Source organism: Cavia porcellus, unplaced genomic scaffold (assembly GCF_034190915.1).
Source record: "Cavia porcellus strain 051 isolate PalLab524CR breed Dunkin Hartley unplaced genomic scaffold, mCavPor4.1 scaffold_24, whole genome shotgun sequence".
Taxonomy (NCBI): domain Eukaryota; kingdom Metazoa; phylum Chordata; class Mammalia; order Rodentia; family Caviidae; genus Cavia; species Cavia porcellus.
Window position 1 is genome coordinate 23,150,535 of NW_026947507.1, and position 17,107 is coordinate 23,167,641.

Here is a 17,107-nt window from a genome sequence, read left to right on the forward strand (position 1 = left end):
TAGATAAACAGTTCCTGTAATTATAAGAGGAAGTATGCTCTATTCTATGTAGTCATACAGTGGGGACCAGCTGCAGCAATTGTGGGGCATTTACTAAACAAAAAAAAAGAGACTCATGTATTCCTATGCATTTTATTTGTTTACCAGGTTAACTAGAAACCTAATTAGAAGAATTCAGTTCAAGCAATCTAGGAATTAATATCAGAAAAAGCAACAGGTACAACAGGACTTCATCAAGGTAAGGTAGTTAAATTTATACCTATTAATAATGCACAGTGACAGCTAAAATAGTATCTGTGCATCTTCAGATGGAGTATTAGGAAAAAATAAAACAAAAATTTCAGAAAATCAATTTAGGGATACTAAATGAGTGATGGTTCAGCAGAGGTTTAGTGTGAGGAAATGAGATCAGACTTGAGTCTCTCAAACATTAATCTCTTTGCCTGCCTGTACCCGGATAAGTGATGTAACTACTCTGAATCCCAGTTCCTTATTTGTATAATGAAGTTAAGAATACTACTTTCCTATCAATATTGAGGTTTAAAAAACATAAAAAATGAAACTACTATGTGGCTCAGCTATACTATTCTTGTCGCACTTGAAGGATTTAAAATTTGAAAATAATATAAATACCTACATTTCTGTGTTTAGCTGCCAATATTTCATAATAGCCAAAGTATGGAATTTGCCTGGGTACTCATCAATGGATAAATGGATGAAGAAAATGTAATATATAAACACAACTCAGTCACAAAGAAAAACAAAATCATGTCATTTGCAGAAAACTGGAGATCATCATGTTAAGTGAGATAAACCAGACTTAGAAAGGTATGTACTACGTTTCTTTACATATGTGGAATCTGGCAAAATAAAATATGTCATTAACATAAAAGGGGAACTCTTCAAAAATATGAAAGCAAAAGGGCAGAGGTATGGAAATGAAAGGGCGAGGAATGGGCAAATGGATATGATAAAATATATGATTGCATGAAAATACACAATGAAATATATACATATATGCATATAAGTAACTCTTTCCTCTTTGGGTTTTGAATTGATTAAACATGCCAATACATGTGAAGTTCACGTGGAGAGAACCATAACCCCAGAGGCCACATCAGAGGATGCATTAGAACACAGTCTGTAGCACTTAGATGCACTTAGATGTAAAGCGCTTGGCAGCATGAGATCTAATGACTTGTTGGCACGTTAGACTTGATAATTGTCACAATCATCATTTTCGGCTTTGAAGGATATTAGTGCCTGCCAGCTGAAAAATATGGCAAGTATTTTGTGGAATAGAATTAATTTACATAGAAAATTTGACAATTTGAGAGAAAAGCAGATTCAAGGATGATCAGGAAGGCTTGCCTGCAGGGTGAGCTATGCAAGACAGTAACACAATGAGAAAACTGGGAATTGCAAACTCATAGATGAGGAAACAGTGTCTATGGGCCAAATCAAATGCCTGGTACACTGGTTTGAAGAAGCAGAAAATGAAAACTGTTTTTATTAGAAAACATATTGAATGACTATACACTTTTTGTATTATTCTGAATTATTTAAAATGGGAAATTATAATTTATTAAGAATAAAGAAAAGATGTGATTTTTTTTGGTCTTCAAAATGAAGATTTTACCTTTCTTCCCAATTATGTTGACTTTCTTGAACTCCAAGTAAACTTTTTAAGCCCCCAAAATTTAAATTCTAAGAAGATACTGGAAATTGTTATTCTTGGTTTATTTCTCTGATTTGCACAATTGCAGCCCTGTCTTCTAGTAAAGTGTGTGCATTGTGCATGTGTGTGGGGGGCATTGAGATCAAATGCAGAACTTTGCACATGTTAGGCAAGCACTCTACAATTGAGTACACCCCATTCCCGATGAAAGGGATTAGGAACATAGAGACAGTCTTGGGTCATCATATGATTCCCTTAGAAATATTTTATTTGGTGTTGCAAATCACCCCCCAAAAGTTTATTTTTTTCAAGAACTTGTGTATATATTACTGTCTTCTTACGGTCTCTTGGTGCCGTCCAATCTGTTCAAAGTTTACTTCTCAGTTCACTTAACAAGAATGATCTTACAGAAAAGTAAAAATAATATACTAACAATATTCTGGTGGAACAGTTTGGCATCTATTTAAATCTGTGTTTTTTATTTGCAGGTAATCATTTTCCTATTCTCATTATTTTCTCTTGTATTAATTTTTTTAATGTTGTCCAAAAATTTACAGTAATGTCTTGGCTTATAAATGCTTCTGTTTGCAAGCAATTCAGTATGCCAACAAAAGTGTTCAGCAAAAGTTTCCTTCATTCACAAACTCCACGCTGTGTGACAAACATGATCACAGCCATCCCTAGGAAACACACATGCAGACATCTTCACCAAAATCATAAAATAAATTAAGTTCATAAATGAAGGTGTCACTGTACCTCATACTGGAAGGTTCAAACAACACAAATTTATTTTTTCACAATTCTAAAAAGTAGAAGTCTGAGACCAAAGTGTTAACAGGATTAAGACTTTTGTCCCTGGCTTGTGTCTTAGCTATTTTTCTCATTGCTGAGACCAAATACCTTCCATCATCTTCAAAAGCCCATTTATGAACACATGAGGCTTTGGAGGGACACCTAAGTACAAGCCATAACAGCTTATGGATGAATGTCTTCTGGCTGTGCCCCATCTCTTCTCCTGCCCATGTTTGTTTCTTAATATGTCCTAACAAAGACACAAGTCATACAGTATTTACTCTAGTAATCTCAGTTTAACTGAATTATCTTTTTAAATATACAGTGACATTCTGAGTTACTGAGAGAAAAGACTGCACTATATGAATTTTAGGAAACATACTTGAACCTTTAAAAATGTCCACTATTTTTCTTGGAGGACTATGAATAGGTTCATTTCTGTATGTATTGTTTTGTTTAGAATCTTGTATTTCTTTGTTTTACCTTTTTTATTTTATGAAAAATAACACAATTTCTTAGCAAAAAATAAGAGAATAATATTAATGCACTATCATTATTTTCAAAGTAGTTACTCAGTATAAGACATAAACAAAGAGATTATTACAAGAAAGAAAAAGATAGTAACATGAAATTTTCTTTTAATGAAATAAAATAAGCTGGTAGTATAAGTGAAACAAATTAGCATATATATTAAAATATTTTAGAAACAATGGAATATGTAGTTTGGGCAAGTATTTAAATATCTCTACCTCCTCTATATCTCTATTCTATTTTGCTCTTTACTCCTTGTATGTGCATATATATATATGCATACATGTTCATATTTATATATGCATATATATTATGTATATTACATATTTACATTCATTAAAATGTCTATATTGAATATTAAAAATTAAAATATTAAAATGCTAAGATCACAATGGTACAACATTAATAAGTTAAATATTAGTAAATAATTAAATTAACTAATAACATAATAGTAAAATAAATATTACTATATTATAGCACTGAAATATAAAATATAAATTTAAAATATTAAAAATTAAATTTCAAGTACAAAAAGTAAATATTAAAAATTTACATGTTAATATTATATAATATATTACATATATTTTTATATTCTATATACAGTATTAATGATATGCTATAAAAGTTTATGTCTTATGCATTATATATTTATATAAAATATATTTTATATAAAAACATTTATTTGTTTACAAATATATTTATAAACACACACATGTGTATCTCCATGGAAATATCCCCAATTATTATCTTTTTACTGCATACTTCTGTCTCTCTCTTCTTCCACTTCACTATCTCCCCACACTCATAAGCAAGATAACATGTTCAGAACTCTGACCCTTAAAGGACCCCATTTCCTGTTTGCCTGACAAGGTTGTTCTGGTTGCTACCATTCTCCCTCCATAGTTTCTCAACGAGTTCCTTGAACATGAATCCTGTAAAACAATTTTCATACTTAGGTCCTGTTGAGATTTAACTTACTGCATCTGGAAATAACCTTCAAATTCTTAGCTGTACTCTCTCAAACTCTAGTAAAGGTGAACAGTGTACAAATATCAAATCTATACTTTATGTGCCCAAAACATATACACTGAACTTCTTGGAACAGTAAAATTAATAGTAAAATAATAATATATGCAACTTTCTCTCATAATACATTATTCATAGCTTGACACCCATCATAGTACAGTCTCCTTGAGCCTCACTGCTTTTCTGATCTGTTGACAGATTATACCCCTTTGGCCCTGCTTGTGACTCTGCATACCTTGGTGGCTCCTAGGCTTCAACCTTTGCAGTGGGGGTCATCACATTTAAATTTCCTGCACCAATTTTCTCAGGAGCTTTTCTGCTGAATATGTAATGTTAAATGGCTCAAAGCTGCCTAAATGTAGAATATTCATATTAAACTGGTTTTTTTCTGTGTTTTAGGATGTTTAACTTTTCTTCTGGTATTACCTTTTGTAAGGCATCGAGATCAGGATCAGGTTACGCAGTAGTGAGGCCTATGCAAAGTTGATGTTGGTATGGATTATGAAATAACTCCCAGGAGTAGAGGACAATAGGGCAACAAATATCCAAAATTTGCTAAAGGATTATGGTTCATTTGATGCTCCAGATCATTATCATGCATTCCAATGAATCAAAATAGGGTTGGGGGAAACTGCTATATACTGATGTGTATCTTTTTTTTTAAAGGTAGATAATTTTGAAATTCTAACCCTCAAAGGTGATAGTATGTGACAATGAGTTAATGACTGGAACACAGTGTTGATTAAGTTGCTAAGGTTGAGTCATCATGAATGGGATTAGTACCTGTATAAAATAGTACTCTAAAAGCTCTCTTGCGTCTACCACTGTTATTTGTTTAGTTATAAATATCACCCAGCAATCTCATCGATTGAAGCATGAGACTTTTTGAAGATGATTAAATTATGGTGTGACTATAATCATGAATGGATTGATCCACTGGTGAATTTAGAATTAAAGTATGTGAGATTTGGTTGGAGGAGGTGTGTAGTTTATGAAGTAATTATATAACTGTTTTTGCATTACTCCTTTTATTAATACCTGTAAAGGAAGAGTAGAGAAATTGAGCAGAAAAGTCAGCTTTAAAGCCTCTCTTCTGAAAGGCAGTTTGTTGAATTTATCTACAATTTAAATAAATTATTACAGAGAAAAGTTGATACCCACTCCCCCATTTCCAAATTATCACTGAAGAAATTAATTTAAAAATTTTTGTGTTGAGAATTAACTGTATTAATAAAGACTGTATTAATTCCAAAGAGAAATTTCAAAAAGAATAAAAAAGCCTGTATATTTATACTATAAACTAAGTAATTATTCTTTTATTAAGAACTTGAATATGATTGTGCTACACATTAACTATTTCAGAATTTATAGTTCGATATATTTCCTTCAATTAAGTAACTATATCAATAATTTTATACTGAGATATTTCTTGATGTAACTCCTACCTACTTCAACCGATAGTAGAGACTAGAAAATAGCACTCAGTATGAATTATATTAAGAGGCATTGATGACCTGAACAGTTGCTTTTGATATACCCAAAAGGAGATGTGCTTGCTTTTTATTGTTGCCTGAGATGACTTTGCTATGTAGTGAAATAATGCAGTATTTTTTAGAAAATTTGACACAAAATGGATAAACTATTTCATTATAAACCACTTAGTATGTAACTTAAGTATAGGTAGGACAATGATCTAGTTATAAATTTGCTGTACCCTGTGAATTTTATTGTATGTTTTTGTTTTCATTTGTCTGAAGATACTTTCTAATTTCTGTTTCATTTCTTTTTTTGAAGTGTTGTTTAAAATTGTGTAGTTTAATTTCCATTTATTTTTGGGTTTTCCAGAGTTCCTTATATTGTTTTTTTAATAGCTTTTTTCTGTTGGTATAATGTCAGTGATAAATTTGTTAAGACTAAACTTGTTTCATGAACTAATATAGCATTTTTCCTGGAGAATACTCTGTGTACTTGAAAAGAATGTATTCCATACTGCTGAGTAGAATATTTTATATATGTGAGTTAGGTACATTAGAGCTGCAGTGTTGGTTAAATTTGCTGTTTCCTTATGGATTTTTCTGTCAAGATGTCCTATCAATTATTGGAAATGGAGTACTTAAGTCTTCTACTATTACTGTATTGTTATTTTTCTCTTCAGTCCTATCAGTGTAGACTTTTATATTTATGTGTTATAATGTTAGTGCATACATAGCTGTCTTATTTCCTTTATGAATCAAATCTTCTATTACTGTATAATGTCTTTCCTTATCTCTTATGAGAGTTTATGATTGAAAATATATTTTGTCATATAAACATAGCTACTCCCTCTCTAGGAAGGATAGACTAGATCCTGAAAACCCACTACCAACCAAGACTGAATCATGAAGAAATACATGATCCAAATAAAACAAAAATAATGTAGGAGATTGTATCTGAAAAAAAAAAAAACTTTCCAACAAAGAAAAGCGCAGGACCAGATAGATAGCTTACTGATGAATTCTAATAAACATTAAAAATTTAATGGCAAGCTATCTTTGACAAGGAAAAAAAAAAACCTGCTAAAGTCCATTAAGAAACCAGCATTACCACAATATTAAACCCAAAGAAAGACAATATTATCAAAAACAGTAAAAGTTAATATTTCTCATAAACACAAATGTAAAATTTCTCAGCAAAATCTTGAAAAACAAAACAAATTCAATTTCACATTAAAAGGACTATAATCCTTTACCAAATGGGATTTATCCATGAGATGCAAGGGTGATTCAATAAATACAAATAAATTGGTATGTTATTTTACACTAATAGGATGAAGACTACAATCACATAGTATTATAAATAAACACTGAAAAATACTGATTTGACAAATCAACATCCTTTTATTATGACTTTCACAGACTACCAAAAGAATTCCCTCAATAAGGCTGACCAATCAATATCTCACTGCTAGCATCATGTACAATGGTGGAAAATTGGAAGATTTCCTCTAAAGCAGGAACGAGGTAAAGATGTTCCCCTCACAACTTTTGTTCAGCACAGATTTGGAATGCTTGCCCAGAACAATCATAACAGAAAACAAAGAAAGGAAAAAAGAAAGAGAGAATGACTTGAAAGAATGAATGAAAGACAAGGACTGAATAAAAACCAATCAATAAAGGAAATAAGCAGCACATCTATTTCAGAAAGAAAGATGTAAAATTATCCATCTCTGCAGATGATATGCAAAAAACTCAAAATTATTCATCCAAAATTCTTAAAATTGATAAATGAGTTTGGTAGTATTGCAGCATACAAAAGAATACATTATGTTAACTTTCTTTTTTAAATTTTAAAATTTTTTAGTACATGTTTGTAATACATAGTAACTGCATTCCTTGTGGGGAGTTGCTTCATTCACATACACATCTTAATTCTTCTTCATCCTCTTCTCCCTTCCCTTCTCCTTCTCCACTCTGTGCATCTCTTGATCAACTTCCTTATTTCAAAAGATGTCTTCCTACTTCCTATCATCTATCATTTACTTTGCTTTTTATTTATATTTTGGGTTTCTCATATAAGAGAAACCTGTGATATTTAAGCCTGATTGATTTCACTTAATATTATGATGTCAATGGACACCCATTTTTCTATAAATAACTCACTTATGTTTCCTTATGGTGCGCTAGTACTCCACTATATACAATTACCACACTTTCTTTATCCATTCATTTGCTGATGGACACACAGGCTTCTGGGAGGTTTAGCAATTATGAATTGTGCTATTAACATGGATATGCATATACCACTCTGAAAAAAATTAAGAAATCAATTTGCAATGGCATCTAAATGTGAATTAAATGTTTCAGAATAAATTTAACCAAAACAAGTGATAGATTTGTACAGTGACAACTAGAAATCATTGAAAAAAGCATTTAAAGAAAGCTCCACCCTCACCATGGAATCAGATCGCTTTAGGAGAGGTGAAGGCTCTGCGTTGTCCCTTTGCTAGAGACATGGCCACAGTTGACGTGTACGGAACATAGCATCAGCCCCCATCAGACTCTGCTGGCACTTTGGTCTTCAACTTCCTGGTTTGAAAACTGTGAGAAACCACTTTTTGCAGTTTACAAATTACCCCAGTCAAGTTCTTTTTTTTTTCCAGCCTGAATAGGCTGTAATCACCTTTTAACATCATGCCTTCAGTGTACTCCACTCTGCTTATAAGAGGATCAGAACAAAAAGAGCTCTTTGAAAGCTGTTTCATTTACTCAGAGAAAACAGTTGAGAGGTTCTCAACGCATGACTCAGTAAGCCCTATAAAATGACCTTCTGAAGAACATCATTTGATTCAACATCAAGAATAATTATTTTATGGAAGCATAATTTTTGTAAATGCTTCAGTTTCCATATTTATTTGCCAAAATGTCAATACAATGTTGCAAAATTTAGGATTAAGCAAAGCAAAGATAAAAGAGTTACATTTTTATTTTATCTTTCACTCAAATTTTCTTTGTTCTTTCATCAGAATTTTACTTTATTTTCACTTATGCTTGTATTAAAAATCTTTTTATCTGCCTTTCTAGATTAAAAAGTGAGTTTAGAATTATTTAGAACTTCAGAAAACAAATTTATTTGAAATTCACTGATGTGTATTTCTTTCTTCTCAACTAGTAGCATAAGGCATAATGAATCTTTTTTCCTACTGGAAAGATTACAGATAAGCTGGAATGATGTGTTTTATAAGATATTTAAGCACAATGTTATGCTTTGTGTCTAGATGTCCCCTCCAAATCCTCATGTAATCATAGATGGAGCATTCCAGAGGTGGTTGGACCAAGAGTGTGTGATATTTGAATGAAACACAAGATGCTGCGATTAAGGGTACGTGATTAGCAAATTAGTCCACTGACAATTTTGGCAAAGTTCTGGGTGTGGATAATTGGAAGGCCCACTGTGGATGTCAATGCTACTCATCCTAAGGGCATATAGCCTGGATAGAGGTTAAGGCAGAGAAAGATGATTATTATCACAGACTGCTGCTTGCTGCTTTTTCTACCACCTGCCTTTCACTTTCCATACTTCAAACTGTTTTTTCTCCTCTGTGATACCCATCTGCCATGTCATCCTGTCTGACAGCCAGCTGATTATGGATTAAAACTTCCACAGACCATGAGTAATTGTTTATTCGATAAACTACTAGAACTCAATATAAGGGAAACAGAACTGTGAAATTTTATTAAAAGTATAAAAATGCAGTAGATTTTCTCACACACAGGACGGAGATACTTAACGTGGTATAGTAATAGAAAACAAAACTAAATGAGACAGAATTAGAAACAAGGAGATTTGGGTATCAATAGAGAATAACAAATAGATTATAATATTAAAATCAGGATTATAATTATCAAAGTAATATATTTGTAAATACTAAGGAAATATGAAATTGAGTACATTTATAAAGTTTTTCCCATGCCTTTTATCCTTGTAAGGCTATAGATTAAATTTTTAAGCATCAAATGGTTAGAGACAAGGTAAATTAAATTAAGATAGTGTAGACGGATGAATGATTCCCCAAGATATCTGCAATATTATTGAATTGTCTTCACTTGACATATCTAGAAGTCTGTCATAAATTTGAATACATTATCTTTCTTTAAAAGTACGAGATGAATGTCTTACTGTTACAGAGATCCTTTACTTACTACAGACAGATGCATTAAGATTAAAACTAATGTGTATTTTAAATATGCATATTCAAAATTCAGTACCATTTTTCTACTACATTGAGTGCAATGACTGTTATAATATTTAAATATAAAAACTAATGCAAAATAATCATAAAAGAGAACTTTAGAGACTTCATAAATAACTAAAGTATCTTGAGTGGCATTTCAGTCATAATGTGTCTCAAAATATGGGAAGCATAAATTTAAATTGTCTTTGTATATGTTTATGATTTATAGTAATTTATATTTACATTGTAAAATTCAAATTTTTTTAAACATTTACCTTTGCACACTCTAACATAAGTAAAATTAACATTAAATAGATTTAATAGTAGAATAAGCAATCTAGTTTCTTGCAATCCCTTATTTTTAATCCAAAACGTTTGATTTTAGTTTTCTAGCCAGTAGCATTTACATTTTAGAAAGATTATTCCACAGTTAGTGCATTATTTCCTTCAAAATGTGCTAGGTTAAGAAATTCTGTGAATTTAGTTACCATTTTTTGTAGCCAGTCTTAAGATCTTCATGACATGATCTTTACTGAGATTATTATTGTCACTTTTGGGTGATCATTAGAATATTCAGTAAGTATGTGAATTGTCTAGCATGACAGTCTGTCTCCAAATAAACTTTAGAATGATCTTTTTAAAATGAAAACATGACTTGAAAGTATTACTTCCTAAAAGCTCACAAATAATCAAACTTTATAGGTGAACCAAGAAGGCAAAGGATTTGGGATGGCTTACTTATGGTTGGTTTATAACCCATAACATTACTGATGCATGTTTTGAGTAGTGTGAAGACTAGTGAGCTAAGCGCCCACATTTTCCAGGCTTCCCTACACCTAGAGTTGCAAGTTTAGTTTACTTTTCCTCAAATGTATATTCAGAGTCCCCCAAAACGTATATACACACTTCGGCACTTTACTGTGCTAATAAATGTCTGGAAGCTAAGGGCCATCACTTCAGGTAACTCTTGTAATTGTAGAAGCCACAGAAAACTTTTATTAAACTCACGGTGTCTCAGTAAATTCAGTATTAGAAGTATTTACAGAAGTCTCTGTATTGTTTGGCAGAGTTTGACTTGCAGCTGAATTTGATGGAAAGAAAGGTCAGAGAGGAAGTACGCATTTTAAAGCATACAAAGTGTGGATGATACATTCAAGTTAGCATGATTAGGGAACAGAGAGACATGGGTTGTGAATCACTGACTTGACTGGGTACATTTTATAGCACAGTCTTCTTACTTCAGGCAGGGGTGACATGTATCCAGAATGATAGATTTGATGAAAGCTTCCTGGGTTGGTAGCTTTCTGATCATTGAGAAGAGTTCAACACTTTGAGTTTAGGAATTATTCCAAGAAGGTAATGATTATTTTCATATAACGTACATAACAGGAACACATCCTTTTGAGTTTCCATTAGCTAGAATGGATTCTATTGTCTCAACAGCAGACCCTTACTGGTCCTAATTAGTGTCAGAAGTGATGTGAGGAACAAATTTTAAGTGAAATGAAATTCTGAGAGAAAGTGTTTGACTTGGCTAAATCTAAAGGCAATAAAGTTTTATTTACCATTACGAATTGGGAGACCCAGGACAAAACATTTGCTAAAATTATTACCTGTGGCTATCTGTAATGAAATGTGTACTGAAAATAAATCTTCTACAGTGAATGGCTGATGCCTTGAGAAACAGAGGCTTAAGAAAAGCCATATCTATAGTTTTCTCTGAATGACTACTCTGGAAAATATATTAGCAAAAGATGATACAGCTTTCAAACTATCAAAGCAGATCTCATACAAATACAGATTTCTATGTCAACCCTGAAAGAGGCTTTTTGTGTGTTGTAGTATCAAGGTGATATATTTGAAAACTAGAGGTAGAAGCTTACTCTGCATTTGTTGAGTTACAATGTCAGTGGAATGCTGTCTTTTTGGGTGTCTTATATGAAAGTTAAGCTTTGAGTTTGAATTGGATATAATCTTGATATTTGGAGTGGCGATGATATTACATGTCGAAAAAAATTACAATCCATTCCATAGCTCTGGATGAAGGAACTACTCAAAGTGGCAACAGTTTTAAATTACAGTCAGATATGAGTAAGAAATGCTGGTGTGCTATTGCACAGGGTGGGACTATAGGTGACAATAATGCACCATGTATTTCAAAAAACTAGAAAAATGAATTTTGATTATTTTTATGAAAAATAAATATTTTATGAGATATATAGTCTTAATTTGATTTAAATATTAGGCAAAATGTGTCAAAATCACATTGTACTATCCAAATATTTTAATATTTATATTTTCATTTATAAATGCAAAATAAACTTAATTTTAAAAATGATGGAGATGTTTAAGAGGGAGGAGTAAAGGATAGAAAAATGTAGTTGACTGTATCAGTATTAGCCACATATCAAACCAGCCTATTACCCATAAATGGCTTTCTTGGGAGAATGTGAAAAATCCTATTAAAGATAGTCATGGTATGATGTGGGAAACAGCATCTTGTCAATCTTGTGTGCTATTATATAGAATACACTATGAATTGTAAGCAGATGTACTCCATCTTTTCTTTCATGGTAAGAATGAATGAGACAGAAAGCCAAAGAGTAAAAGCAGAATTAGTGGTTCTTACTGTTACTGAGACTTACTATAGGATAGTAGTTAATTTTATCCCCTGCCATGGAATGTATTACAGTGTTGACAAAGTTTGAATCCTAGGTCAAGTAACAATTTATTGTATGACTCTGTGAGTTATCTAACATCTCTGTACCCCATCTTTGTAGTTTCTTAATGTATAAAGGGGATAGCAATACTACTTCCCTAGTCACTTTCTTTATCTCTGGAATAAAATACTTAATACCCACAAATTAAATGAAGAGACATTTAAAATTTGGTTCACAGTTTGTAGAGGTTTCAGTCCTTGGTTAGCTGGCTCTGTGGCAGGACTATATGGCAGAGGGGTATGCGATATGGTGGAGGAAAAGCTACTCCAATCTTAGCAGCCAGGAAGGAGAGTTGAAAGGGAAGAGCCAGAGAGGGCAATATACCCTTCCTGGCCACTGCCACAGTAAGCCACCTCTGCTGATCAGATGCCACTTGTTAACTGCACATTTAGCTATGCAGTATACACTAATGAGTTATTAATGGAATAATCTACTGATGAGCATAGCACCTGGATGATCCAATCAAATCCCAAATCCTCTCTTATGAATGAATGAGGCTTGGAAGTACATCTAGATATAAACCATAACAAGTACCGAGGATTAAGTGGGTTAATATATATTAACAACTTGGGAGAGCACCTAAGGCATAGTAATGTTATAAAAGTGTTTACCATTTCTATAACTCTAATAACCTACTGGCAAATTTTAAATTCCTGTCTTCATGATTTAAGGTTCTTCTAGATAAGAAAAGAACTTAATACACAGAAAGGAATGCTTGCACTAGTGATACAACACTGGTTTACTTGAGTTGGAAGTTGAGATTGTCATTTGATAATTTTGGGGTCCTTTTATTGTGTCACCACTAGGCAAAACTAGAGACTACCGTGTTTCCTATGGTGACTGATCTTGTCTATCAAGGGTGAAAATGTTCCCGCTAAATAAGAAGTAAAGAAGTCTTTCTGGTAACCAAAAAACCCTTTGGGGTGTTTTCTAACACTGTCATGATTAGTTTGTAAAATTTTGAAACATTTGTTCAAATTAATTTAGATAGAATGAAGTAATTCATGTAAAGCTCAAAGTTCTAAATAAAGGTTTGAGTTACCCCTCAAAAATATGAACTCTAAACAGTCAAATTGTCCACTATTCACAATGAAGACACAAAATGGATAGTAGGAAAATGAAGATGTAAGTATCAACTTTATTTTCACAAGCACAGAAACAAGAACAAGATCAGTCATACACTCCTTGGAAACTTTTTTAACTCTCTGCCTTTCTATTTCTATCCTATACAGATGCCACTGGTGGAAGTAAATTGTGATTTACTCTAAGTGAATTAAAATATGTTTGTGGCTGAAGTTTAAGAGAAATGAAGATTACCCTGAGATGAAGACAGTGAATGATCAGTGATTACAAATCACCGAGTATTGTTTGCTGGAGCCCAGGAGTGGCTCACAGGCAAGACTGATGCGTTACAGCTGTGGAAAGAATGGCACAAGGAGTTGGATAGGATTCAGGATGCAGGTATTGAGGACCCTTGACAAAAGTGTGATTTCTTGGAGGTAAAACACCACGTCTCTGCATTGTACAGTCCACTGTAATTATAAAGAATAAGCTGGCCCTTGTGCTGGAAGTTAATGGAGAGCTATACAGAGAGCTCTTCTGATAAGGAAACCAGAGTCCAGGGCAGGGCTGTGAACTCTGAACTCAATGACATCTATTGGCAGATGTAAGCTAGTTTGTCATTATAGAATTCTATATGCTCTTTTTGAACATTATAGCCTGTTCTCTGTAGTGCTGTTAAGAATTGGGAAGGAAGCTCATGTTTGATCTGAAGACCAACTGAGGGTGATAGTAGTGATTGCTAGCAGGAGAAATCAGTTTCCAAGTGAGTGAGGGTACAGTATCACTAACTGGGAGCAGGGACAACTACGGGGGAAAGGGGAAGTGGGGCAAGGGAACCGCACCGTGAACTCTTATGGGGCATGCATGATAGGGTATTCAAGAACTTAGAAAGAGGCAGAAAAGATATTTTATGATGGGTTCAAGCACATGGGCTCTTGATCACAGTAATTAATGGTAGCTTCTTCTATAATCATAGGCCTGAGGAAAGGCAGAATAGTTTGAACGCACTTTAGATTTTCTATTTCAGTTTTACATAGATTCAGAGAAGTGATAATTACCATACCAACTCTACAGATAAGGAAATTGTCATTCATGAAAGGAGAATTGGCAAAATCTTGCATAGCTTTGAAGTGGTGGATTAAGATCTAAATCACCTTTTGCTTAACCTCAATGCTAGGGGATCTTACCAATTCAGAAAGCACCTATATTTCTCATTAATATTCATTTTGTAACTGCCACTTGAGAGTATTTCAGACAACATGCTAATTCAAAATATATTAACACAGAGGTTCTCAAAATTCACTGTACAGGGTCAGGGATTGACTCAGTGGCACAATCACCTGCCTGGCAAATGCAAGGTCATGAGTTCGATCCCTGGTACGTCACCCCTCCAAAAAATTCACTGTACTTTGATTCTCTTGGAAGCTATAAAACTATTGATGCCTAGATCTCATCCCAAAGATTTTAATTGGTATGCTGCATAGCCTGGACACTGGAATTTAGGAAGTTTCTCAGGTGGTGTAGAATGCAGCACATTTTGAGAATCATTGCATTAATATGTTGGTGAAGAGAAGAATAAAAACAATTTCACTGTACATACACTTTCTTATTGAGGGCTATGGACAGTCATCCTGGAAAGGTTGTCTAAACTGAGTGAAATTATTGAAATAGTTTTATAATCACATAATTGCAAAGCGAGTTAAACAAATGATACTTAAGGTACTTAAAACATGGTTAAGTACTGTATTGCATAAACTGTCTTCTGAGTCAACTAATCAGTAATGACAGCTGTCTATTTTTGTGGTGTGGGGGTTGAATTGAAAGCAGGACCTTCACATTGAGCTACATTCTTAGCCCTTTTATTATTATTTTTAAATTTTGAGATACAGTTTCACTAAATTGCCAGTTGCCCAGCCTGAACTTGAACTTGTTACCCTCCTAACCTTAGGATACCATAGTTCTTGGATTACCATCCTGTACCACCATACTTCAGTGTGGTAGAGTCTTTACTATGTGTGGTTTAACAACCAAATAAAAATGAGCCCAGTTAGAAAACTGAGAGTAATCACTAAGACTTTAGATGGTGGGACAGGTTGCCAAGGTTCACATCTGATTTCTTCCACTCATAGCTGTGTAAACTAGGGCAATATTTTGTACCTACTATGCTCCAATTTTCTCATTGGTAAAATAGAGATAGTAATAGTATCCATCTTGTGAAATTATTGTGAGAAAAGAGTAAGGGTTTAAAAATAAGCAAAGGACATATCAAGCACCATATAGAGGCTTATTTTAACTAATTTACATGTGAAATATTTTGTCACCTTTATTCCATAAGGATTTAAAATTTTCCTGTTTCATGCTTACTAGTCATTTTATTCTTTGTTCCTATGTATGCAGTCATTTTCACAAAAAATCTTACTAAGTGCGTTCATATTTAGTAAGGTTATTCTCTATTTCATCCATTTTAAAACACTGAGAAATTTGACAATAATGAAGAGGAACAGATAAGCCTCTGAAAAGTTTTTTACTGAACTGACTTAAAATCTTTTTAAGTATATTATGTTTTACGGAATTTCTCCTACTGATGAAATCCCCAAATATTTGATGCATTAATTAAAAATAACAACAAAAACAACACAAAATAGTAGCAATATAGGATTTTAAAACAAGATGAAAGGAATTTAACAATGGTTGTTAGACTGCATATCGTTATCCTCAAAGTAATTGCTCAGGCTACCAGATATAGGCATGCAAGATTGATCAAACAACATAATTTCCCTTTGAGCAGTTTCTTTTCCTTTTACTGTTTCTATTGTAACTTTTGAATCTTATTTACTCTTTCAGTTTTTATAGTTGCAAATTTGATTCATTTCACTAGTGAGTATGGTTTCTAATTGCACCCATTTACCTATAGCCTTGAGTTTATTGTTTTTTTGTGACTGAGTAGTATTCCATTATATAAAAATAAACATCTTTTTTATCGTTTCTTGTGTTGATGGGCATATGGGTTATTGCCAAGATTTAGCTATTACAAATTGTGCTGCTTTAAAAATGGGTGCACATATATCACAATGGAATGATGTTTTCAATTATTTTGGGAAATTACCCAGAAGGTGAATAGCTGGGTCAAATGAAACCTCTAATCCTAGATTTTTGAGGATTCTCCATACTGATTTCCACAGTAGTTGTACCTGTATACACTCCCACCAACAATGCCAACAGTGGAGAAGGGTTCTTTTTCCCCACAGTTCCCACCATCAATTGTTATTGGTTAATTTCTTGATGTTAGCCAAGTTTTTTGAAGTGAGATGGAATCTCAGTGTAGTATTAACTTGCATTTCTCAAATGATGTTGAACATTTTCATGTATCTATTTGCCATTTGTATTTCTTTATCTGAGAATTGTGTAATCTTCTCAGATGCCCATTTTTCGAATGGGTCTTTAAATTTGAGAGGTCTGATTTTTTCAATTCTTTATATGTTCTAGATAAAAGTTCATTGTCTAAGGGACAGTTAGCAAAATATTTTCCCAATCTGCCGGGTTTTTTTCCCACCTGTTGGTGATTTCTTTCAATGTGCAAAAACTTTT

General features: G+C 33.0%; 1 protein-coding gene and 1 long non-coding RNA gene across 5 annotated transcripts in view; one reads left to right on the forward strand and one right to left on the reverse strand.

Annotated features, from left to right (window-relative positions):
- LOC134472681 (uncharacterized) overlaps positions 1 to 16,504 on the forward strand; it is a 29,016-nt gene extending 12,512 nt beyond the window's left edge. The window contains exons 2-5 of the long non-coding RNA XR_010042609.1: positions 148 to 238; positions 652 to 828; positions 8,781 to 8,884; positions 13,690 to 16,504. This is a non-coding gene — a long non-coding RNA (uncharacterized LOC134472681). The remainder of the gene's footprint in view (positions 1 to 147; positions 239 to 651; positions 829 to 8,780; positions 8,885 to 13,689) is intronic.
- The window catches only part of Galntl6 (polypeptide N-acetylgalactosaminyltransferase like 6), a 993,708-nt gene that overhangs the window by 359,171 nt on the left and 617,430 nt on the right, over positions 1 to 17,107 (reverse strand). The window lies entirely within an intron of this gene.